This window comes from Anomaloglossus baeobatrachus, chromosome 3 (assembly GCF_048569485.1).
Source record: "Anomaloglossus baeobatrachus isolate aAnoBae1 chromosome 3, aAnoBae1.hap1, whole genome shotgun sequence".
Lineage (NCBI taxonomy): Eukaryota > Metazoa > Chordata > Amphibia > Anura > Aromobatidae > Anomaloglossus > Anomaloglossus baeobatrachus.
The window spans coordinates 291936150-291950770 of record NC_134355.1 but is presented as its reverse complement, the minus strand read 5'-3'; the positions used below and the strand labels follow the sequence as shown (position 1 = coordinate 291950770).

At 45.8% G+C, this 14621-nt stretch overlaps 1 protein-coding gene across 1 annotated transcript in view; it reads left to right on the top strand.

Annotated features, from left to right (window-relative positions):
- RSPO3 (R-spondin 3) overlaps positions 1–14621 on the top strand; it is a 186039-nt gene that overhangs the window by 107459 nt on the left and 63959 nt on the right. The gene's annotated exons all lie outside the window — the stretch shown is intronic.

Below are 14621 nucleotides of genomic sequence, written 5' to 3'. Positions count from 1 at the left end.
GTCTGCCTGTCTCTGTCCCTGTCTGCATATCTGTCTGTTTCTTTCCCCATCTGTTTCTTTCCCCATCTGTCTATTTCCCCATCTGTCTCTTTCCAGGTCAGTCTCTTTCCAGGACAGTCTCTTTCCAGGTCAGTCTCTTTCACCATCTGTCTCTGTCTGTCTCTTTCACCGTTTGTCTCTGTCTCTTTCCCTGTCTGTCTCTATCTCTCTGTCTGTCTCTCTGTCTGTCTCACTGTCTGTCTCTCTGTCTGTCTCTCTGTCTGTCTCTCTGTCTGTCTGTCTCTCTGTCTGTCTCTCTGTCTGTCTCTCTCTATCCGTCTTCCCACAAACATCTTATTACCTCACATATAAGCTTCTTATACTATGAATGTCTTTTGTTCCTATAGCAACCAATCACAGCTCCTACTAATAAGCTGTAGTTCCAGGTTCCATTTACTTTAATGGAGCCATGTTTTTTGGAGAGTAACTGTAAAGCGCGGGGTTAAATTTTCCTGTCAAAACATAGTCTACGACATTCCCTTGGTCACATGATGTGTCTGTGCAAAATTTCGTGATTGTAAATGCGATGGTGCGGATACACTTTTCGTTTCACTTTTTCCCCATTATGTAGATAGGGGCAAAATTTATTGGTAAATTGGAACGCGCGGGGTTAAAATTTCACCTCACAACATAGCCTATGACGCTCTCGGGGTCCAGACGTATGAGTGTGCAAAATTTTGTGGCTGTAGCTGCGACGGTGCAGATGCCAATCCCGGACATACATACATACACACATACACACATACATACACACATTCAGCTTTATATATTAAACTAGCTGTACTACCCGGCTTCGCCCGGGTTAATAACTGCTGTTAACAAAATAGATTGTATTAACAAAAATGTATTCTGCACACAAAAACCACAAAACAAATAGATATAAATGTAATTATAATGTCTGTTTCCCCTTCTGTATATATCTCTGTCTCTCTCTCTCTATCTCTTTGTCTGTCTGTCTCTTTCCCTTTCTGTCTCTGACTGTCTGTCTCTTTCTCCGTCTGTCTCAATCTCTTTCCCTGTCTGTCTACCTATCTCTGTCACTTTCCGTGTCTGTCTCTTTCCCTCTCTTTCCCTGTCTGTCTCTTTCCCTCTCTTTCCCTGTCTGTCTCTTTCCTTGTCTGTCTCTTTCCCTCTTTCCCTCTGTCTCTTTCCCTGTGTTTGTCTCTTTGTCTGTCTCTTTACCTGTCTTTGTCTTTCTCTTACCCTGTCTGTCTCTTTCCCTCTCTTTCCCTGTCTGTCTGTTTCCCTGTGTCTGTCTCTGTCTCTTTGTCTGTGTCTGTCTCTTTACCTGTCTGTGTCTGTCTTTTAACCTGTCTCTCTCTTTCCCTCTCTTTCCCTGTCTGTCTCTTTCCCTGTCAGTCTGTCTCTGTCTGTGTTTGTCTCTTTGTGTCTGTCTCTTACCCTGTCTATGTCTGTTTCTTACCCTGTCTGTGTCTGCCTCTTTCCCTGGCTGCACTATGACACGCCAACATTTAAGGGGGTGGCTCCCAGCTCCATTCACTTTAAAGGAGGCAGGTTTTTTGGTGAATAACTGTAAAGCGCGTGATAAAAATTTCCCCTCAAAACATAGCCTATGACGCTCTTGGGGTCCAGAAGTGTGAGTGTGCAAAATTTTGTGGCTGTAGCTGCGACGGTCCCATTAACAATCTGTAAAAGCAGCAGTATAATCAATTTCCCTTTCTATTTCATTAAAGAGGTCAGCCCCTTTATAGTGCAAGAAATGGGTTTGAAAATTATTTGCAATTTAGATACCAGAGAGCAAAAAATTAATATGCTACTGTAACGTTAGTCACTACACGGCAAGTCGTGAGGCAGGATAGTTAAAGTTCCGGTGGCCAGGTAGCAGGAGAGCATGTCAAGATTACGGAAATAGGAAGAAGCATAGTCAGGTCATGGTCCGGAGTCAGAGTATTTAAGGGTAGAGAATCATAGCAGAGGGACAAGGCAAATGGATGGTCAAAGTCAATGGTGAGACAGCATAAGATCAATTCCCAGAACACAGATACAACAGGCCAACTGAGCACTATAACAGAATACTAAGGCTGGCAGTGTTCTGGGTCTGACTGCTCTGCTGGGAAATAGCTAAATAGCTGGTAAATCAGACCGAACAGGGTACACCTGGAAAACCCCAAAACTCCCAGTCTCAGAATGGATGGCTGAGCAGTCACTGAAAATATCAAAATCTCAGCATGCCATTGCACCAGATTGGACAACTGAGCTCTCAATCAGCATACCGACAGGTAAGCATAACTATCATCCACAGAGCAGCAAACAGTCACCTATTGTGCCCAAGACAGGAAGGTGGAATTGTGACCGCTACTGTGAAGAAATACCTCACATAGCCAGCTATCAATCCTATCAGCATGGACTACTATCTAACAGATGTACCTTTCACATCATTCAATCTCCTATGAAGTGACACACTTAGCATAGAAAACTAGCGCAGGTGCCATGTAGGAACTTCAGTAATATATCTGGTTACATGGCACTACTTATAGATGGGAGTGCAGACTGGGAAGGACAGAAGGCAATCCCTATGAGAGGGTATGCTTTACTAAGAAAACGGAACATCCCTAAAAACTAGTCTATATGTTATTAAAACACATTAGCTATAAAATAGCATACCCCTTAATATTGTGAAACCATATACTACTATATTTTTCTGACTATAAGATGTAGTTTTTAGTAAGATAACATCTTACTAAAATTTATATGTGTCTTATAGTCTGCAGTTTGTAAGGTCAGCAGTTTCAGACTTTCCCGATGGCTTCCTTAACTCACAATGTAGAGCATTCATAAACGCTGTGTTCCCATAGATTGTAAGCTTGCGAGCAGGGCCCTTATTTCTATTGTAGCTGCTGAACTGTGCTACTTTGTTTTGTTTTTGTCTGTACAAAATCCCACTTGACTGTAAAGTGCTGTGGAAAATGTTGGCGCTATAAAAATAAACTTTATTATTATTATTCCTATCGTTGAGATAACTAAGGGGCTGCATAGTTCTCTCCCAATCTGTGAAATTAATGCGGAGCAGGAAAGACTGAGCAGAGCTTGCTATTAGGTTAGGGAAAGCTTGTGTCCACATGAGGGCTACTAGAATAGATCTTTGGTGTACAGGCTGAAGATAAATAAACCTGTCACATGTAATAGGTTGATTTACACTTGGCAGAAGAATCTCAGTATCTCAGAGAAAAGATGATCTCCTGCATTTCCACTCTCTGTCTGTGTAACATATAGGACACATGTGTGATGACGTCCTAGTTTGCTCACATTTATGTATGGTCATGAAGGGAACAGAAAATCAATGTAGAACAGCACTTCGTGATATAAAATCTTGACGCATCTATCAGGTATAGGCGGGTCTGCAATGTAAAACTCCCCCTCCAGATCTATACTTAAAATAATGACGCAGACTACGACTTTATTGCACGAATGGCCACAGCTTTATTTAACAGTATATATGTACCCAAACTCGTGGCTCAACATGCCACCCATTGTTAACATATAACCTATACATATATAACTCTTTCCCAAAAACCACACCAGATAGATCCGTCCGAGAGGCCAACCATCATTCCTATCCCCCGGCCGTAACCTCCAACCGGCCCAGAGGACCACCTCGGCCGTGACCAACCGACCCGAGGTGTCTGGTAATAACGTTCCATCATTAATTACCCCTCCCCAGAACCTGCAGGACCTCCGCCCACAAATTACAATCCAATCCGAAGCCACTCCCCCTGAGTGACTTCATACCAACAAACCGACTGTCGGTACTCCCAACCTCTCTGAACGGACCTATCACCCCGCCACAGACCGGCCAAGTGACACCTTACTTGGCCCGGGCCCTCCACACCCCCATCGCTTGCTCCAAACCATCCCTCAAAACCAACATCCACAAATCCAACCCTATGTCCGTGAGATGGACCCCATCTCGCCTCAAATACTGCTCGGTAGACTCCTCCAGCTCTCTATGTCGCACCACCAATCCCCCATTTCACGCCACAAACCTGCCAATCGCCCGGTTCAATTTGGCCCGGGCCCTGTTGATCCGATCAACCGACCTCGCGAAACGCCACTGCATCCTAGCAATGATATCCGACCAAATGATCACAACACCCGGGAAAGCCCTCCACAAGTGCAATAAATCCAGCTTAATATCTCTCTTTAACTCTGTCTCGCCGCCCTCACTCCAAGGTCATTCCCACCCACATGCAAAATTAACACATCCAGTTCGCGATCAATACGCCTATAATACGCTACCTCAGGGCGCACTCTCCCCCAGGTCATGCCACAAATTCCGAGCCATTTCACATGGGCATCCGACATCGCCACTCCGAGTTGCCGACCTTCACGACGAACATCCGCCCGCAAAGCTCCCCAATACACAAAGGAGTGCCCGAGAATCCACACGAGACATGGACCTATGAAAATATAAAGACCATGAATAAAACAGCAACTGAAACAAGGAAAAAAAACCTGCCCTCCAGAACCATAACTCAAACAAGTTAACCCCAACTCTCTAACCATCACCTGACCAGGTGTGGTCTAATATATAAACGATACTCTGTAGAATAGACCTGGCTCAACCACTTAAGTTAGTTAGGTGCTCTGGAGAAAAATGACAGATCCTATATAAATGTACTCCGGCACACTAGTGAAAACATGAAAAAGAGTCCAGTATGGTGCTCAAAAAAATTATTTTATTTTTGTGTGTTCATATACTGTCCAACATTTCAACCCTGTGGAGGTTTTCTTCAAGGACTAGTTTTTATATACAAAGAAAAAAATAAAAAACAACAAGAAGTACAATGTCAGTTTCAATGTAATATACATGAATGGTTACAGGAAAGGAAACATATATTATGATCATAGAAATCCTGTTAACAGGATAATATCAACATGTATAATAAGCTTTCCATTGGAATATAAGTAAAAATCTCCCATATATATGGTGTCCACTATGATACAAAACATGTTATACAATAGAGCAGAAGATTACAACGTACCTATGTACAACAAGAATGACTTTCAAATTAGCACCCAAAGCGGATCAGGTAAGTACAGTAATTCTAGCGTCCACATATCACTATAATGATGAGATATAAAATAATATTGATATATGTCAGTATGTTAGGGAAACAAAATATGGAGAAAGAGGAAAAGTGGGGTTTTTTTGGCATACCTGTGGCGGTATTTGATCTAATATCAAATGTTCGGTATCACACCTTATCAATTGTGAAATGTGGTGGAGATGAGGTCCAAGACCGTCTATGGAGTGAACGGTACAATCATCAATACATGAAAATATGCTATATGACTAGCCAAGTGTGAAAACCTCAAGGGGGCGTACCTTAAATGGCAAAATTGCTTTTAGGATAATTGAACACGGACCTATACAGGTAGCTTCACATATTATTCATCTAGACCTTGTAGTCCTTCCAATTTTGCCATTTAAGGTACGCCCCCTTGAGGTTTTCACACTTGGCTTCTGCTCTATTGTATAACATGTTTTGTATCATACTGGACACCATATATATGGGAGATTTTTACTTATATTCCAATGGAAAGCTTATTATACATGTTGATATTATCCTGTCAACAGGATTTCTATGATCATAATATATATTTCCTTTCCTGTAACCATTCATGTATATTGCATTGAAACTGACATTGTACTTTTTGTTTTTTATTTTTTTTCTTTGTATATAAAAACTAGTCCTTGAAGAAAACCCCCATAGGGTTGAAACGTTGGACAGTATATGAACACACAAAAAATAAAATAATTTTTTTGAGCACCATACTGGGCTCTTTTTCATGTTTTCACTAGTGTGCCGGAGTACATTTATATAGGATAATATATAAACGAAACCTGGAAGATTCCCATCTCCCAATCCACCGAATCCAATCCTCACTCAACCCCCACCTAGCGGCTTCAGTTGCTGCCCCAATCCGAAAGGAGTGAGATCTGTAATCCCTTGGCTCTTCCCCCGCCCGCGCTAAAGCCGTCTTCAGCACTGTGATGAATTGTAATCGTGTTAAAGCAGTTCCATCCACATGCCTAAGGAAAACACCGGGGTAACCACCTCGCACCTTCAAAAACTCCGTCACCTGTGCCACCGAGCATAACTGGTGCCCTGGCAATTCAAACAACACCACCAGGCGTCCCCGGCCCCTCTGATCCGTTTTTGAAAAACGTAGCTGGCATTACACTCTATCCACCCTGAGCATCACGTCCTCCATCAACAGATCACCCACCGCTTGCCTAGCGGGGTCTAACCAATTCATCAATGCGAAAGGCCCCAAAAAATGCCAATACAAACGCTATTGTAAACAATGCCCGTTCATAAGGGGAAGAACATACATCCTCCAAACACCCCACCAAACGAACCAACAATGGAAACGATATGGGCCGCCTCGTGTCACGCGACCGCGCCCCCTTTCGAAAACCCCTCATCGCCTGCCGCACCAGGAAATCCTTTGTCGCATCCCGAACCCCTTGCATTTCAAACAAGAAAGCCAACGCCGCCAACTTGTAACCTATCACCGAAACAGACTGACCAGCCGAAAAATCCCCACTAATCAACGTCAAGATCCCCAACACTCGACCAATGTAACCAGGCTCCATAAAATCCGCCTTTTCCAACTCTTCCCATTCATTCCACACTGACTGGTATCGGCACCAAGTAGCCTTGGCCACCGATCTCCTAATGCCCTTAAATGCTAAAATGCTACATAGACGCCAGGTCCCACAGCCATTCCGGGCATAGTTCTCCATCCTCTTCCGCTCCCGGCCCCAGTCTCCTGAACCTGTGAAACTGAAACCGAGATAGCGCATCAGCCACCTCATTTTGAACCCCGGGCACATGCCGCACCACCACACAAATATTTAGAGCCAAGCACAGCAACACTAGATGCCTCAAGTACCCCACTACCGGAGGTGATTTAGCCGACAGTGTATTGATAGAATGCACCACCGCCATGTTATCACGATGCATGTAAACCCTCTTGCCTGCAAATTCGGGGCCCCACAACTCCACTGCTACTATGATGGGAAACAGCTCAAGCAGCACCAGGTTCCTTACCAATCCTTTTTCCACCCAAAGCCGTTGCCATTTTCCAATGCACCAGTGCGTTTGAAAAATTGCTCCAAAGCCCGCCGCTCCCGTAAACAATTCCAGCTGGCTATTCGACAGTGCCCTGCTCATCCATAATGTCCTTCTGTTATACTGGTCGAGAAAAGCATCCCAAACCAGCAAATCCCCTTTCATCACCTTTGTCACTCTGACAAAATGATTCGGAGCTGTCACCCCCGCGGTTGCACTCGCCAATCTATTAAATATCCCCATCGGCATAATGCGACAGGCGAAATTCAATTTTCCAAGCACTAACTGCAAATCCCGCAACTTCACCTTCGTAGCCCGATACAAAAACCGCACTGACTCCTTCAGATCACTCAGCTTGCCCTCCGGCAATCGGCATTCCATTGCCACCGTATCAATTTCGATGCCCAAAAAACACAGGGCCGTCACCTGCCCTTCCGTCTTTTCCTTTGCCAATGGAATACCTAGACTCCGCGCTATCCGCTCTAACGTAAATAACAACAAGGAGCAAACCGAGGAGCTCGCCGGTCCAACGCAAAAGAAATCATCCAAATAGTGAATCACTGAATAGACTCCTGCCACGTCCCTGACTACCCATTCCACGAAAGAACTGAATGCCTCAAAATACGCACACGAAATGGAACAACCCATGGGCAGGCAACGATCCACATAGTATTCTCCATCCCACATACACGCTAAGAGATGAAGACTCTCTGGATGCACAGGAAGTATACGAAAAGCTGCTTCCACGTCTGCCTTCGCCATCAGGGCCCCTTGCCCAGCTACCCGTACTAACTCCAATGCCTTGTCAAACGATACATAATAGACCGCCGACAACTCAGGTGATATCCCATCATTTACTGACAACCCTTCCGGATAGGATAAATTATGAATGAGCCGAAATTTGTTCGGCTCTTTCTTGGGTACCACCCCCAGGGGCGTAATCCTCAAGCTAGAGAATGGTGGGTCCTGGAATGGGCCCGCCATCCTCCCCAACTTCACCTCCTTTTGCAGCTTTTCCCTCACCACCTCTGGATGTTCTTTTGCAGAGCTCAAGTTACCCGGGAGAAACACCGGCGCCTCAGATTCAAACGAAATCCGAAAACCCTCCGTGAAACCTTTCGCCAACAGCTCCGCCACCCGAACATCCGGATACCTATTTAAATAGGGCAGCATCGCTTCTACCCTCACTGGCGTCCTCCCTTTTTCCAGACCCCTCCCCCGACTTTCCTTTACCTTTTTTGAAACACCTGGCCAACGAGTGGGAACCTCCACAACCGGAACACTCGTGTTTGAACCGACACGACGCCCCAAACTTACATTGCCCCTCGTTAAAATGCCAACATGCTCCCGGCACCCCCTCGAAAGGGCTGAGCCGCAGCCGTCATTAACCGCATCCACAAGGAAATATTCTTGTGGTCCCACCGGATGCCAGGCCGCAGAGCCTTCCGTTGCCGGAACTGCTCGTCATATCTTAACCACCCTAAACCTCCGTATACTCTGTACGCCTCCCCTATTGAGTCCATATAACCGAAGCGGGCGGAGCAGTTCTCTGACTCCTTTTCCCCAATCACACTGGCTAGGATCGCAAAAGCCTGTAGCCAGTTAGTAAAAGTTCTCAGAATCAACCTATACCTCCTTTTCTCCTCATCCTCCTTTTCCTTCTTGGTGTCACTTGGCTTTACTTTGTCCAAGTTAAACTTTTCCAAGGGGAGCAGTGAAAAAATTTCCACATACTCCCCTTTCCAAATCTTCTCCCTCACTTCCTTTTTTAAATGGACCCCTAATGGACTTTCAAAGCACACATATACTTCACTCCGTGCCCTTTCGTCCAGCCGCACAACCTCATCCTCCTTTTCCTTTTTCTTTTTCCTTTTCCGCGTCCTTACTCACCACCGCCTCAGCCGCCACGCTTGTCCCACAACAACCGCCGTCGCCGCTTCTTGAGCTTCGACCTCGCGCAGCGGCACCACCGGCGGAAGACCCACCAGGGGGCCCACCTAAGCCCCCGCCGGAGACCCGAGCCCACTCCGTCCTAACCGCTCAGCTGACAATCCCTGCAACACCCCCAACAGCTGACCCCAAAATTCCGACCCAGGTAACCCCGACTGTCCGACCGCACTCGCACCCTGCATGTCGCCACCCGCAGAGGAACCCCCACTACCCACAACATTAAACACATTTGTCGTCCTCTCACCGGGCTGCCTCTGAACCGAATCCGGAGCAGCCGTAGCACGAACATCCCACTGCCGCTCCATCCGTCCTGCCGCCTCCTCCGGTCCTTCTTCCTCGCCAGAATCAGAGGTGCTGCTGAAGTCCTCATGGGAGACCAGCAAGGGGGCAGCCCGCACCTGTCGGCCGTCAACCCCCACGGTCACCGCACCCTGCTCCTCCGGGCATCTCCTGCTGGGCCTCTTTCTCTTGTCGCGACGCGGCGTCCTGCCGCCATCCTTCTTTGCTGCCCCTGTTGCTGCCCGCTGCACAGTCACACCATCTGTCATTCTCAGGGGTCTCCCTCCCTGCCGACTGCAGGAAGGCCGTGCCACTCCCGACGTGTGCTGGGAACTTCCCCCAGCCTGGTCCCCGCTGGGTGGGAACCGTTACAATGGACTGCAGCATATGGCCCTGCGGGCTGCAGGACCCAGCCACCGTTCCTCTCTGGCTGCCGCTCAGATCTGCACCACCCCTCCGTCCAACATCTCTCCCCTGCCACCTGCAGGGAGTCTCCTCTTCTGCTCCATTGCGCCGGGCACCACCCCCAGCCGGCACTTCACCAGGGGCTGCCGCTGCTCTGGTCCGGTCCCGTGCAGGCCGCGAACCGGAAGTAGGCCTCGCCGAAGCTCCGCCCACCTCCGTCCTGCGCGATCTCCGGCGAGGATTCCTCCCGGCGGCCGGTAACTCTCCTGGAAGGGGTGGAGGAGGGCTCCGCTGCCCAGGAGGGTCCCCGAGGGGGCTCCTGGATCTTTGACTCCTCCCCCGCTGGGGGAGTAGCGCTCCGGCGGACGCGCCCGCAGAGCACACAGTGCAGGTCTGGGTGCAGGAGCAGCAGGCATTACCGCTCCAGCCCCACAGACCACCACCAGCTGCTCCCGCAGCACGTCCACACCAAGGGCCTCAGAGGCCCCACGCACCATCTACAGCAGCGCCGCCAGGTCCGCCATCTTACAAATCAGCGAGGCAGCAGCACAGGTGGGACACACAGCTTGGCAAGACAAAGAGGAGGTAACCTGTGCACAGCCCCCTTTATACCTAGTACAACACCCCACCTCCTCCTCACTCTCCCCCAATCCCTCTTGCCGTTTCTCCCACCCATCCTATAGCCCCATATACAGCCCTCTAGCCACATAACTTAACCCTTTCCTACCCTGAACCCTCCCGATCGTCATGGGGCCTATTCACCCCTATGGGGCTCACTGCCCATCTTTAATAGGCATCCTATATAGTGTGGAAATTAGAATAACATCTACTAAAGCGTACAGGTGGCTAAATTGGGTATTATAAGTTTAACTTGCTTATGAATTTAGACATACTGCAACATCTCCCTGGTTCTATGGGAATTGGGGTAATAAGGGAGTTAATGGCAGCCCACAACAGTCACTAGGTCCTAGATTAGTAATGGCAGGCATCTAGAAGACACCCCCATCACTAACCTGTAAGTGAACGTAAATAAGCACAAACACCAAAAAAATCCTTTATTTGGAATAAAATGCAAAAAAACACCCTCTTTCACCACTTTATTAACCCTAAAACATCCCTGCAGGTCCGACGTAATTCACACGAGGTCCCATGACGATTCAACTCTGCTACTTGTAAGTCTCAGCGAGCAGCAATAGAGCATGACTGCCCACTGTGACTGCCCGCTGTGACTGAATACAGAGACTGAGCCACAATCAGTGGTGACCTCACTCAGATGAGTTGCGGTAACAGGTGGGAACGTCCAGCTGTTATCCCAATTCACATGAGTGATGTCACCGCTGATTGCAGCTCAGTCTCTGTCTCCAGTCACAGCAGGCAGTCATGCTTTATGGAAGAGAAGGAAAGAGAGGGACTCAGCACCAATTCCAGAGTAGAAAAATGTATCCAGCAAGATATAAAATAGAAACTTTATTCAATAATTAAAAAATCCAAAGTATCAACGATTCCATAACAATGTCATGGCTTGACGCGTTTCGGACAACAAAAGTATGAGTAAAGTCCTTAATCATAAGCATAAAAACAATGTGGAATCCAGCTTATAAGGCTTACCATGAGAAATGAGAAGTAGACAAAAGGTGGGTGTAGTCTCAGAAAAATGCAAATGAAGGCAAGGAGGAAGAGGAGAGGTGTTGAATTAACCCCTTCATGAAAAATAGGTACATATTTAAACATAAAAGATATATGAAAATAAATGCAAAAGATACCATAGGTATGCGCATATATTATTAATATTATTTATTATTATAGCGCCATTTATTCCATGGCGCTTTACAAATGAAAGAGGGTATACGTACAACAATCATTAACAGTACAAAACAGACTGGTATAGGAGGAGAGAGGACCCTGCCCGCGAGGGCTCACAGTCTGCAGGGAATGGGTGATGGTACAATAGGTGAGGACAGAGCTGGTTGCGCAGTGCATGCATGCACGAGGTGTCCGCATGCATGGAAAATCTCCACAAAAGACACACATGAGAAACTCTGCAAATAAGCACAAAATTATGGGTAAGGTAAAAGCAGACACTAAATGAAAAACCGAGTCGCCTGCATTGTCACATCGCACAAATGAAGGTCCTAATATGCATAATAAATGTATATGAAAATTGACCTTCATCTGTGCGATGTGACTTCATGCCTTCATTTGCATTTGCATTTTTCTGGGACTACACCCACCTTTTGTCTACTTCTCATTTCTCATGGTAAGCCTTATAAGCTGGATTCCACATTGTTTTTATGCTTATGATTAAGGACTTTACTCATACTTTTGTTGTCCGAAACGCGTCAACCCATGACGTTTTTATGGAATCGTTGATATTTTGATATTTTGGATTTTTTAATTATTGAATAAAGTTTCTATTTCATATCTCGCTGGATACATTTTTCTACTCTGGAATTGGTGCTGAGTCCCTTTCTTTACTTCTCCTGCACGTTCTCACGGACCTGCCTGTCTGGTGGACTGCATGCATCCCACCCAAGCTGAGAGAGCACATATACGGGTGAGCTGATTTTTCTTCTTTTTCACAAGTCATGCTTTATGGCCGCACACTGTGACTAACATGTAGTAGAGCTGAATCGTCAGGGGACCTCGTGTGGATTACGTCAGACCTGCAGGGGTGTTTTAGGGTTAATACAGTAGTGAAAGAGGGTGTTTTTTTGTATTTTATTGCAGATAAAGGATTTTTCGGTGTTTGTGTTTATTTACTGACACTTACAGATTAGTGATGAGGTATCTCATGGCCCTCCCCATTACTGATCTAGGACTTAGTGGCTATTGTGGGCTGCCATTAACCCCCTCATTACCCCGATTGCCACAATATCAGGGCAATCAGGAACTGCCAGGTAAAGGGCCAGGCTTGTCCCATCTAATAGATGGGACAGTCTTGGTTGGCTGCAGGTTGCTATTTTTAGGCTGGGCAGTAGTCCAACGAGCATGAACCTCCCCAGTCTGAGAATACCAGCCCCCAGCTGTTGGGCTTTATATTGGCTGGGTATCAAAATTGGCGGTGACCGCATGTCGTTTTTTTAAATTATTTATTTAAATTAAAAAAAGCTGCATGTGGTTTCTCTTATTTTGATATACAGCCAATATAAGCCCAGGGCTGGAGGCTTCAGTCTGTAGTCATGGGTTTTATCTGTGCTGGGTATCATAATAGGGAGTAACCCTATGCCAATTGTTTTATTTATTTATTTTTATACCATGATACTGATCCGCAGACAGCACCTGTGATTGGTTGCAGTCAGATGCTGTCACACAGGCTGAGGGTGCGTCTGACTGCAAGCAATCACAGACGCCAGGATGGCCGGTGGGCAGAGAAAGCAGGGAAAGCAGTGCATATGCGATGAGCCTAATGCACGGCACCAGAAGTGAATGCGCGACCTGGAAGCAGTGTGCCACCATGATTGATCCTCGGTGAGTACAGCGCGCATGCTCCTATCCCCCATCCCTTCTACCAACATTTTTAATCTCCAGATACTGGTTCCCATAGACTTATAGGGGGATCAGATTTTGGACCGGAGACAGATTTTTAAAAAAGATAACAGGGACCCACCGGGTCCACTCATCTCTACTCATTTGGTTCTCTATAGACACTTATGTGTCCCTATAAAATCTCCCTTCCTAAATATTGGTGCACAGTTGGTGGTGGTTGCATAACTTTCAGTATAATTTTTAATTTAAGTAGCATAACTATAAATATAAGTAGTATATTTGCATTTGCCGGTGTTGTCAAAGAGCAGAATTCTTTTGGGAAATGTACCAGTTCCTTACTCAGAATATAAATAGCATTTAACAAATTAAGGGACTTATCTAGCAATAGAAAAATCTAGATAGCTAAAGGGAATGTCATTATAAATTAATTTTAATGAGAAAAATCACAATAGTTTTTCCTACAGAGCTAATAAGTATAGAATTTAAAATGGCCTACACCGTATTAAAATCACTGACACCTTAGAATGTTTTAGGATAGGTGACTGGAAGCATGTGTAGTAGAATCTCTTAGATAGTATGTGTAGATATGTACCTTCAGTGGAAATTCTGATCTAATACTGGAAACAGCAGGGATGTTGAGGTAAGAAGAGTCTGCTAACACAGCTGTCCACAATGTCTATCTGATCTAATACTGGATAGACCAGATGTGTTGAGGTAAGAAGAGGCTGCTCACAATACTGTCTACACTGTCTTTCTGTTCTCATTCTGGAGATGTCAGGGGTGCTGAGGTAAGAAGAGGCTGCTCACACTGCTGTCCATCTTGTCTATCAGATCTATTACTGGAGATATCAGGGTCTTGAATTAAGAAATGTCTGCTCACACTGCTGTCCAACCTGTTTTTCTGAGTGATAGCAAGTGTTCAAGGCATCTACAAACACAGCAGTAGAGCTTTCCTACTGAACAAACTCATAAAGCAACTGGCTAAACATTTTAGGATAGGTGTCATTGTACAGCATTTCCTTTAGTTCTTTTTGTTCTATTCATAGACAACCCCTGTAAACTCAAAGAACATGTGATTACTATATTCATATATGTACGGTATATGTATTATATAATAATCTATTTTTATATAGCTCCAACATATTCCGCATTGCTTTACCATTCAGAGGTTCAAAAATCAGCAACACTGTCCTCATTGGGGTTCACAATCTAAATTTCCTATCTGAATGTCTTTGGAGAAGACCCCAAATAGCAGCTCCTAGACACCAGCAGATAAATGCAATAGTAAAAAGATTAAATTGGTTGTTCTCTGTGGGAAAAGAGGAGTAAGCTACTGCCAGAGGCTTATGTACCTGAAGGAGA